The following is an 11,147-nucleotide window of genomic DNA, read 5'->3' as shown; positions in this document are numbered from 1 at the left end:
TTTGGTAATTTTGCGATGCCCTACATCTAATGTGCGCAAATGTCCTTTATACACGTGCAATTCTAAGGCCTAAAAGACGCTAAAATGTAGCAAAAAACAGACTGATGTGGTACAGTGTCGCATGATAAAAGCTCGGTTCGTTCTGTGGCAGACAGAAAAAGGGAGCGAACACCGGACCACAGAACAAGACCGCTTCGTACTCGCAGTATATCCATTTGGAATCGTCTGTGGCCGCCTGTCAGAGAACGAGGGGTATTGGAACGCACTCCGGGACGGAGGGAATGAACAGGCGCAGAAAGTGCTGATGATGATAGCACTGGCTGTATAGAAAGCGAAACCGAAACTTGCGCGGGATACAACATCACCTCCCGCTTTAAAAAAAGTACGAAACACACGTAAAAGCACAGTACGCACGAGAAGCAAAATAGTAAATTCAGTATGGAAGTATGTCAGGTGGGCGACGCTGTCTTGCACTCGTCTTTTGTCGTTTCTTTGCTTAGGAGTTGAGCTTGCTTCAACCACTGGAGTAGAATGCGGTTCAGATGTCATCGTTTCAGCTGGTGCTGGTTTTGCATAATCTTCGGTACCAGTTGGCTCATTGTTTCGAGGCAGTGCCCAGGGCGGTGCAGAGTCAGAGTGTTTTCTGGTAGGCGGACTAATTTAGATGCATTCAAGATGCGGCCGTCCCTTAGGAGAAATGAATTCCGACCTCTCTTTCTGACTGCTTGAAATGGACCCATGTAAAAAAGCGATGCCTTGCATCCAGCTGTGGGAATCCTCCCCGAACGAGGACACCGTTTAGAAATGTTGGGACCCTAGCACCGCGCTTCATATCTGTATACTGTTGAGTGTATGACCAAGGATGCCACATGAAACTGAAAGCTGCACAGAAATACATAAAACGGTACAGTGTCTTCAACAAGTTGTAGTAGTATAGAGCTAACATTTAATTATGCGATGGGTCACACAGGTTACACACGGAGCGTCACAGAAATAGACAAAGGTAGAGGAACGGAAGCCTCAGTTCGCAGGTCGAGCCAACGTTTCGACAAATGGACTTGACTTCGTCCGAGCCACTTGTCCACTTGTCGAAACGTTGTCTCGACCTGCGCAGTTACTCCACCCTTGTTCAGGGCTCTTTCACACCGTGTAAGCCATCTTCCTCTCGTTCTACCAAGAAACCAAGTAGCAGAGGTCTCCGGGCTAGTATCGACCACCTCTCACTCAATAATGCATGTTGACATCACAAAGCGCATGGCTGTTTCTGCATTGGGAGTCCATCCATGTGCCACCACGCTGGTCTGTAGTTGTACCTGCGCCCTTTAAATAAGGGACTGAATGTCAATCAACATGCTTGCGGGTTGGTGTCCAAGAAGTTACAACTATTTGGTAGTTTAGTCCTGCCATAGCCGCCACCCCAAGGAACTCACATGGAAATGTGATAGGTCTAGGCATAGCGTTTTAATTTCAACCTTGCTCTTTACATCAGTTGCCTGTTTGTTAAAAAAAACTCCCACACGTGCGAATCATGCACTGAACTGTGGTCGCTCAAGTCACCATGTTTTCATGAGACCCTAGCCCTTTACACTTGCTGCTTGTTTCTTAAAAACTCTCCTGTCCGCTTGCTGTTGTATCTCTTCCCAAATGCAGTGGCAGAAGATGACACAGCCGTTCAAACGTAATACTCACATGGGGTCTACCATTTAAGAATTCGTCTACACAAGACTCCTATACGACAGGCTCGTTACTCTTCTCTTCTGTGCAGTCGATATATGCATCTGATTGGATACTCTTGTGTTCCGTACAATCTTATGCATGGCGCACAGAATTCTGACCTGTCAACAATGGCCTAGAATACGAAGCTTCAGGAAAGATCAACATATTGTCACGGACAACAGGGCTAGACGTGACTAAAACGACGGAATGAAGCTGTACCAGCAGGCAAAGTTCCGCGCACAAGCACGCGAGCCAAATTCGGCGTCCTTTGCTTCAAGGCGCCACCTAAGAACATCAGGGACGCCAGGTGACAATATTATATGCTGGGTGATGATCTTTTAATCTATACAGATTTTTTTTTCTGATACATCCTAAAAGGCATAACAGAATTGTTTGCTCTAGGTGGTAAAAAAAAAAATGTTGGTTTACCCTCACTGACTGATTGCCTTTAAGCCACTGAACTACAGAAAAATAATTTTAAGAGGAATAGCAAGCATTTAATATGATGAGCTAACCCAGTTTTTAACACCTTAAAATCGGCATCGCGTTTTGAGATATCGGGCGCAGAATTATTCTCTCAAAATGACCCCGAGCCAAAGAATATGCACCATATGCGCCTCAAACGACAGCCTCAATCAATTCTGGACGGAGCAGTTTCAAGGTCGAATAAGAACATCGACCAAGTTGATGTTATAGTTTATAACTTCGTTTATATTGATCAAATGTTGACGTCCGGCCGGGAATTCGTCTGTGAGACGGCGACACCGACTCGAGAGATGCTTGTACAGGCAGAAACTGAAACTGGCCTGTGAGACTTCCCGACCCAGCCGACGATGCGCTCGGTGCAGCGCCAGTGACGACTGACCACTCGCTTGCCGAGTGAGCCTTATTAGCCCCGAGAACGAACACTGGCGCCGCTGCAATCGCCGTGGTGTGACGTCACGGCGAGGACTCTCCGGAAGCCGCACGGCCGGACTGCTAGCACTGCTCTGCTAGCGCGCCGGCTGCTTTCGTTCGTTTTTGCTCGCCAGTACGCAATCATGGTTACTTACTGCTCAGTGCCTCAGTGCAAATCACGGAGAGAAGCCGGTATAAGCTTTCACTTCTACCCAAAGTCATCCAAAATGAAGAAGGTTTGGATAATAAAGTTAAGAATGGGAAAGCAACCGTCGGCATCGTCTGTTGTGTGCAGCAAGCATTTTAAAGAGGAAGACTTTGTGTACCCGGTCTACAAGATACTAGGTAAGCTGTGTAGCGACGCTTTTCCATGCTGTTTGCCAACTAGTCTTTTATAATTATCAGGGTACAAGTATAGGAAGCTGCTGCCTGAAGCTGTTCCGTCCGTCAACCTTCCTGTACGTCCATGCGATGCAAGGCGATCGCTCCCGGGATCGTCGAAGCGGAGACGTAAGTCAATCAGACCTTGCTCTAGCTTTTGTTTCCTCAATTTATTTTTGTCATTGCATGCTCAGACAGTTAATTAAAGCGGGCTAAACGTTGGAAAATAGTTTCGGCAGTAGCGGATTGTCCAAGTTGGATCAGCCGAGGCTATGCTTCAACTTGGTGTAACATATGTCGCACGGCAGTGGTGTTCTCGTGCTCATTCATGTGCGAAATCTGATACAATCCACATAGTGGCGGTGCGTGCGGGTGAACTACGCAGCTCAGAATCGGCACAAAGTAGGTAGGATTTTTGCTTGGGTGTTATTTTTTTGCGCGAAGATGTAATATAACGCGTCCCCAGAGAGCATTGCAGTAAGATTTGTCATATGGAATGGTTTGCCCAGAGTCCGTAGAACCCTGTCTTAGCTACGTGCCCGACTTGTGTGCTGGGCTTGCTTTAGAGAGTCCGTGATGTACAGCTGGTCACCGCTCTTCTGAGACAATGCCTGAACTGCATTAGGACTTTGTTTCACTGTTTTTTTGAGGTGATGGCCTGTACCACTGTATCCCAAATCCAGGTGAAAGAGGCATTCGCGCAAAGCCATACCAGCTCTGCGCACACAAGTACTGGGATAGCAGTGAAAATTCGAGCACCGTTTCCGCGGACCGTGTTGCACGAACAGAGGATGAAGTGCAAGTTATGGAGTGCGATGGTGTGTTTACATATTGATACTCTATGGCCATGTGATGAATCACATAGCTATGATTCTTTACTTTTTTTTGTTGAGCGTTGAGGAACAGAATTGCAAACTATATTTGCCTTCATTGCATTCAGTGCTTACCATGAAACTGAACTGCAAGAATAGACACAAAACGTTATCATTTATCAGCTTTACCTCCTCATCACTAATGTTGACCACAAAAACCGAATACTGCCTCACAGCAGTGAATTGTCACTGGCAGTAACTGAGCTGAGCGCTTCGTACAACATATCCTTGAAGTAATGAAATCACAAGTAATTCATCAGTAATACACAAGAAATACAAAGTCTAGCTAGCCACATCAACAAATGTAGCCAAAAATACTGCACTTGAGCTAAACTAGGCTGTCACTCTAAATAGGCACAATCTTACCTTTAGAATAGACACAAAGAAGATTTGGCCAGTTTGAAACAAGGACCATTTTTCGTCCTCTTCACATGGTGCTCAATGAGGTCTTTGTAGTATTTCGGAAAAAAAAAAATTCGCTGTGCGACGGAAATTCAGTTATATCCCGTGCATGCAAAGAGTATTTTAGATGACCTGTATTAATTCTGCTGTTGTTTTCAATACTTCAGCAGTTCCACCACAGAGCACTGACCAACACACAGCAAGCTCTGAAGGTATTTGATGCAGCTTTATACAATGTCTTCCTGTTTTACCTGCAGCTGTATTTTTTTTTTTTGACAGAGCTTGTACTTTTTTTCAGAACTTACTGATGAAGTTCAGAAGCTTTTCAAAGACGCCGGAATCCAGGTCAACACAAATGGCATCTTCAAGCGAGAACAGATGATAACAGTGTCAAAAATCACCGATGAAAGTGGTTTACTTGTGCTGACAGGCATCGGGTCATTTGAATTGTTTTACAACATCACGGAACTGTTTACAGAGGCACGCATCTTGCAGACAACACGCAGCTTCTGTCTAAGTAATGAGGATGCTGTCTTGCTTACATTCATGAAACTGTATCACGATCTGACATTCTCACTGCTAGCTGTATTATTTCAAGTTCACCGCACAACTGTGTCGAATTTGTTCAGGGAGTCAATTGTGATACTGGCCAGCATCCTAAAGCACGCAGTATTTTGGCCAGAAAAGGCTAGTGTGGTCAGCTGCCTCACAACCTATTTCAAAGATTACAGAGAGACCAGAATGGTGCTTGACTGCACCAAAATCGAGATCGAAAGACCAAAAGATCTTACGTCGCGGTTGCTTGCTTACAGCCATTACAAACGCACGTACACAGCAAAGGTGCTGGTGAGTGAGACTCCGGGCGGTCTAATTAGCTATATAAGTCCTGCATATGGTGGGAAAGCATCGAACACGCACATCACAAAACACTGCAAAGTGCTAGACAAGTGTACACCACATGTTGACAGTGTCATGGTGGATAAAGGCTTTTTAATCGGTGATCTTTGTAGAGAAAAAAAATATCAAGATGATCAGACCTCCTTTCCTTATGGAAAAACAGTTGACAACAGAGGAAGCAAGAGATAATCAGTCCATCGCAAGTGCTCGTGTGCATGTAGAAAGAGCTATCCAAAGGATGAAACTCTTTCGTATTTTGAGGAATCGGTTTGATCTTGACCTCCTGCCATACATTGACAACATCTTCACTGTAATTGCTGGCACAGTGAACCTATCAAAGCCTTTGTTCAAAGGCAACAAATTCCTTTTCCGCTCATAAGTTCAATCAGCTTGACTGTATTGTGTAAACAGATCGATGTTGCATGCTGCACATGTTTGTAAAATATTTATTTCTATCACAGCATCATTTGTAACATTTTGAACAATATGTCACCAGTAAAAATTTCTGGCCTTGAGTATGTGGTATTTTTTTTTAAAGAAAGCTTTTCACAGATCCATGGCAAAAAGATGGGATCCTCGAAAACACCAAACAAAGCGAACAGCCCACTAGCCAACCCTTCAACAAGGACTGTATTTCATGCCTGGACAGCTCCTCCTCTAGAAACATTACCTAGTGGACTGAAGTTACCCCTCAAACCGTGTTTGCTTTGTTTTGCGTTATATCACAGATGTATCACAAAAGGTATACAGTCAAACCTGAATATATCCACGTACCCCACACTCACTTTGTCACAAGGTTTTAAAGCGCTAACACTACCAGCAGGTGCCCAATGCCATACTGCCAACCTGTCTCCACGCTCTTAGAAATGCCACTTGCAGAAGTGCAGCATGTGATTCGATATATAGTGCATGACAGGTGAAATGGCACTCCCAACACTTTTATACAGGATTCCCAATGGTATATGTGTGGTAGATATACCCAGGATTGACTGCATTACACAAAAATGTGGCGAACACCAAAAAATGCGCCGTAGATAAAATACAGATACATAAATGATTGACTTCTACATTTATGATTTGCACATATATTGCACATGTTTCACAGGAAAGTAATACACAAACAAACTATCTTCAGTCCTTCCTTCAACAAACACATAATGAGGCTTCAAAGCTGTGACTAACTCACACAGTGGAGTGTTATTATGCACACAGAATATGTGGGAGAACATACTCTTCGAAAAAGTAGGAGGACCGCTCAACTACATCTCTGAAAAACTCTTCATTGAATGCAACTGGGATGCATGTGTTGCTCTCATCATTCAAATATACAAATAGCTCCCCTTTCTTAACCTGTGTCAAGCCCATTTGTACCTGAACCTGGCAAAAGTAAGTGCTTGCACGTTTTAATACTTTCACTGCAGATTTGTCTGTGTTCTTCTCAGTGTTCTCCAGCAAGAACTTTTCCAAGGACTCCGGGCACTTCACTTCCAGGACACGCTTGCAACAGCACTGACACTCTACCAGTCCATCTGGACTAGCGCCAAGATAGGGTCGTCCTTCTAAAACAAACAGTCCACACTTGCTCACAACTAAATTCTGGTGTTCTGACTGCTTTTGTTGAATGTAGCACTGTTTTGCGCTGTCTTCCAGTATGCTGCCACGACACATTGCTGCTGTGCGGACGTAAGTCTGCCGCATGACCTTTTTTTAGTAGAGGTCTCAAGTCATGTGGGCCCATCTTGGTCCGCAGTGTTTTGACTCTCGTAAAAACACTGTATGCGATAGAGGCAGTAATCATTCCCACCCTGTGGTGCCACCAGAGGCCAGATTTTGCTTGTTCTCTTGTTGCTAGCTTAATAGCAGCAATATCTTCGCAGGTCCTGGCGTTGTGTAGGTGTTCGAGCAGCTTTTCTACATCACAGCTTCCACCAAGAAACCTCCTCAGTTCATGCAAGGTACCCATCAGAGTCAAGTCGTTTGATTCTGTCTCATAGACTTCAGACTGTTCAGCCCAGTCTCCTACAGCTGCAGAGAAAGCAGGCCACACAAATATAAAACTCTGCAACACCTGAGAAAGTCTACCGACTCCTAAGAGGTATGACAAATGAAATGGCATCAGTACACTAATGTAATACATATAGAATGCACATGGACATTCTTGCTAATTACTAGTATTTTTGTTTACTACCCACACCCAAATACAGGATGTTATAGTAAAACACAAATATTGCTGCAGAGAAAACAAGGTTGATGAAATCAAAAGCTCATTTGAAATGTGTATGAAGGAAGCACACAGCCCCCAAAACCTAGGAAAGCAGTAGAGAACTTAAATAAAGAATTGCATTTCTACTTAAATATCAGTATGCAATTTAATCATTTCTAGTATGACAGATGCTTGAAAAGGAAAAACCCCGTTCTGCAAGTGGCATCAATGTGTCGCGATGTGCTACCAACTAACCTATGGCAGCAGCTCTCCAGCTTTCAACTTTTGGGAATACTTATGTAGCAGTTCGCGTAACAATGAGTGTGTTCGCCAGTGCACACTTGGTCCATATTGACAGAGATTTAATTCTTGCTATTAATGCAAGTGCCATGTGGAAATAGATAAAATGGTGAGGGTGGCAGCTGAACGAGAACCCACTATGGCATCAATACTACCAGAACCAAAAGCGTCATTAACCTGTTACGCTGTCAAAGGTATGAAAATCTGGCGCTTGCTTGGCACACATATCAAGGAAATTGACGGGAAAATATATGAGCTACATTTTTCTGATTGCAGAGGAAAATGTCCAAACCAGAAGGGTGAAGTCTCTAGAAATGCTCAGAGTTACAGACATTTAAAGGTGGCTGTGTGTGCTCACAGGTCACCAACTAGAACGAGAACTAGAATGTTGTGTATGCTGGAGAGCTGCTTGTTCCTCAACAGCGTGTTCACATTTCAACTAACATTGCTGCATCACTAATGCATGTTCATCATTAAAAACATTAAATATGCAGTTACACATCAACTACAATACAGGCACAAATTTTAAATCGGAAAAACATTCCAGCACACTAAGGTACTAATCCTAATTGCATATAGAACTGTATTTATGATACTTATGAATATGACATTTTACTGCTGCTAGTGTTGAATGTCTGTGCATAGAACATACTATAATTTGGCCATATCAGGCAGCCCTACTTTGTCTAGCTGTTGTGCAACACTAGCAAGTTTGGCTGTAGCAAAGTAGCGTGAAGTACCTGGACAGTCACCTCCAGCACTTAAACTTTTGACTGTAAGGATTTATTTCATACTAGGCTCAGTTGCTAAGTATACTGTGCTGATATGCCCAGAAAAATCCAAAATAATCTTGCATACCTATTTCAGCGGCGTTCTCCGAATGCATCTTTGCTGCAGACACATGGCCTAAATTGTTCAGAAGTCTTTGAAGGATGTCACCTTTCAATTCAGCAGGCTCTTTGATCTTAGCCTGGAAACGAAAAGAGCCAGGTATAAGGTCTAGACCAGAAAGATGTAATAAATGACTACACAGATTTGATGCCAACCATCAAATACATGGCTTGCCATGTAAAACTTGAACACCCTAGTACATATTGCACCACTCAGCACTGCCCTTTCTCTCAGAACAAGTTCAGCTTACTTTATAGCTCTTTGTAATTCATGTAATTTTGTAAAAACATGACTCTTCACGTACCTTTTTTGCACATGGAAGGTCGACTATAACTCTTGGCTCATATTTTTCTTTTATCCGGTCCTTCTGGGCTTTGCCCCACTTCTGTGGCTGATCTGTTGATGATAACTTGTCAAATGTTCTTGCTGCATTAATATGTAGCAAAACAGCAACAATGTGTTTGCATTTGTAGTTTCTGTAAAAACAAAATTCAAACCAGCACTTTGAAGAGGCCTCAGCCTAACCACATATTGTCTCAACTGCAAAAGGCACTCAGTTGTTAATATGATATGGCAATCAATAATTAGAGCATGCCTGCACATAGAAGGGTCGATTGCTTAAAATAATGCTTTGAGCTTTTTTCCACAGCTCATTTGGCCTCGTTTCGACGGAGGCGGAACGCGAAAGGCGCCCAGTACTCATCGTGATTTACTACTACTACTACTAATCCACAGCCCTCTTTTACGGAGCAGCTAACAGCCCATATGTGTCACTTTGGGTCGTTACACCGGCCATTGTTAACTTTTACAAGTTGTACGAATAAATAATATACACAACGCAAGAAACTGTCGGTTTGGCTACCCTCCACCAGATACTAAAATTCCGTGCATCTAGCCTGCCGTAGAGAGATCATACCCTGCTTTGCAGGAGCAGCAGGCTCGATCAACCTCCGAGTTGCGCACGCTGATCTTCACTTCATGTGGGGCATTGTTGAGTGCGGTGGTTTGTAAAACAAACGCCAGAAATCTCACATTACCATTTTCTGCAGCTTCAACGCAGCACTCAACTACATGGCCTGCGTAATACACATCCTCTGCTTCGATGAGGCAGCGACTCGTCTCGCACGCCTTGTCCACATAGCAATTGATGCTGCTCAGTGGAAGGGCAACTGAAAAAAAAAATCATTCGCAAATTAGCATTACCCGGAAGACAGTCCAAGCACAAACTGCTACGGCGCAGCACGCAAATGCGAACGGATTGGCGGAAATGTCGATGGTACGGTTAATAATTCATCATGTTTTCGTCAATCAACGAGTGAAAAATGTTAATGTATGCACGTTGGTTTTGGGAGATAACGTGTAATTGCTATTCAGAAATGCTCGTCAAGCCAGATTAGTCTTGCAAAGCTTTCTTCGGTATCCTCTCTGAATGAAAAATTCCTGCACAAGTATGATAGCGCGAGGCGAATGCACGACTGCGCGCTCGCAGCAACGTCTACATCAAAACGATATAAAATTATCGCATCGCAGATGTAACAATACATTCACCATACAACCATGCAAACAGTGACATGAAGAAAACCGGCATTACTGCACATCAAGAGGGACGAAGAAATGAAGGCTCCCGTCTCAGCGACGGCATCGGCTGTGCCCGTCGCGGCGAGCGCTTGGGCACACGTGCGTCTGCTTACATCTACGCGCTCGCGGCGACGAGCCCCGTTTCGTGTTTTGAAAGCGATAGGGATCATGCTTTCATAGTTTTGCTTACCTGAGACTCTATCGCTGCTGTCGTTCATAACGCTCTTATGACGAAGAACAACCGAGACCGCACTATGCAACACGGAAGAGCCAGGCCGGCCGGGCTGTCGGTGCGGTCGGCGCGCAGAGTCCTCGCCGTGACGTCACGTCGGGTTGACTACCAGAGGGCGCCACTCAAACTTCTCGGGGCTAATATTGCACCAGCCCTACACACGCGATGAGCTTATGCTGTTACATGCTCAACGGCGACAACGCTGACGCTGTTCAACCGGGATAAGTGTGTCTAAAATGCCCTCGCTTTTGAATAAATATAATGCTCAAAATAAACTCTCTACGAGTAAGGTAAGATTAGCCCCTTTAACCTAAAGGGAAATAATTTAAGAAGACTGTAATATGTTTTCATTATCACTAACCAAGACATGAGCACCGAAAAGAATCAAGAAATAGTGAAGTTTTCCCGCAACAATATTATCCTACATGATCGCAAAATTAAAAGTGTTGGCAGTGGCGTCTCGTAAACATGGCAAAAGAAAACTGCTGGTGCATTTGAAGTGTAACTAGTATGGAAGTTACTAAGTCTGTTAATCGCTCTAAAAAGAAAGAACCTTTGGATGTGTGCTGTTCATATTTAACTGCATCTCAAAAAAGTATATCATATATAGTCGAAGAGGAAGCAATCTGTCATTGATAATACAGCTTAGGTATATAAAACTGACTTGACACCTTTGCTGCAGCATAGTTTCGCACTCGACTAATCTAGCCCTCAAGACTCGCATTTTTCCCAATTGAATTGATCGTGGATAGTTACTCAAGGGTACAGAATAATGGAG

At 43.9% G+C, this 11,147-nt stretch overlaps 2 pseudogenes; one reads left to right on the top strand and one right to left on the bottom strand.

Annotated features, from left to right (window-relative positions):
* The first annotated feature begins 4,589 nt into the window (after positions 1–4,589).
* LOC146199866 (uncharacterized) lies at positions 4,590–5,577 on the top strand (annotated as a pseudogene).
* Positions 5,578–6,365: 788 nt separating this feature from the next.
* LOC146199865 (uncharacterized) lies at positions 6,366–10,355 on the bottom strand (annotated as a pseudogene).
* Positions 10,356–11,147: the final 792 nt, after the last annotated feature.

This window comes from Amblyomma maculatum, chromosome 2, assembly GCF_055883805.1.
Source record: "Amblyomma maculatum isolate TAMU_Amacu chromosome 2, ASM5588380v1, whole genome shotgun sequence".
Lineage (NCBI taxonomy): Eukaryota > Metazoa > Arthropoda > Arachnida > Ixodida > Ixodidae > Amblyomma > Amblyomma maculatum.
Note: the sequence above shows the minus strand (reverse complement) of the source record. Positions and strands in the feature narration are given on the sequence as shown.